The sequence below is a fragment of the Corvus brachyrhynchos genome, unplaced genomic scaffold (assembly GCF_000691975.1).
Source record: "Corvus brachyrhynchos isolate BGI_N302 unplaced genomic scaffold, ASM69197v1 scaffold65, whole genome shotgun sequence".
Taxonomy (NCBI): Eukaryota; Metazoa; Chordata; class Aves; order Passeriformes; family Corvidae; genus Corvus; species Corvus brachyrhynchos.
The window spans coordinates 1,842,030-1,842,288 of record NW_008238365.1 but is presented as its reverse complement, the minus strand read 5'-3'; the positions used below and the strand labels follow the sequence as shown (position 1 = coordinate 1,842,288).

The following is a 259-nucleotide window of genomic DNA, read 5'->3' as shown; positions in this document are numbered from 1 at the left end:
TCCCTGCCCCACGCCCCTCTCCCAGCCATGGCAGCCCTCCAGCCCTGGGCTCTGGGGCACAGCAGGGCTGGGAACACCCATGGGGTCATTTTGGGCTTGGCACCCTGGCGAGCCTGGCAGTTCCTTCAGCTGCTCCTTGCATGGACCAGACCCTGTTTCTCCTGCTCTCCGGGGGGCTGCAGAGCTGTGCAGGGCCCCAGGGGCTGCTCCCAGCCCCGCTCCTGGTGGGAGGACTCTGGATGCCGGCGTGGCTGACTCA

The 259-nt window shown here is 68.3% G+C and overlaps 1 protein-coding gene across 1 annotated transcript in view; it reads left to right on the top strand.

Annotated features, from left to right (window-relative positions):
* Positions 1-259, top strand: part of KIAA1522 (KIAA1522 ortholog) — a gene marked incomplete at its 3' end in the record, with an annotated part of 5,708 nt that overhangs the window by 2,637 nt on the left and 2,812 nt on the right. The window lies entirely within an intron of this gene.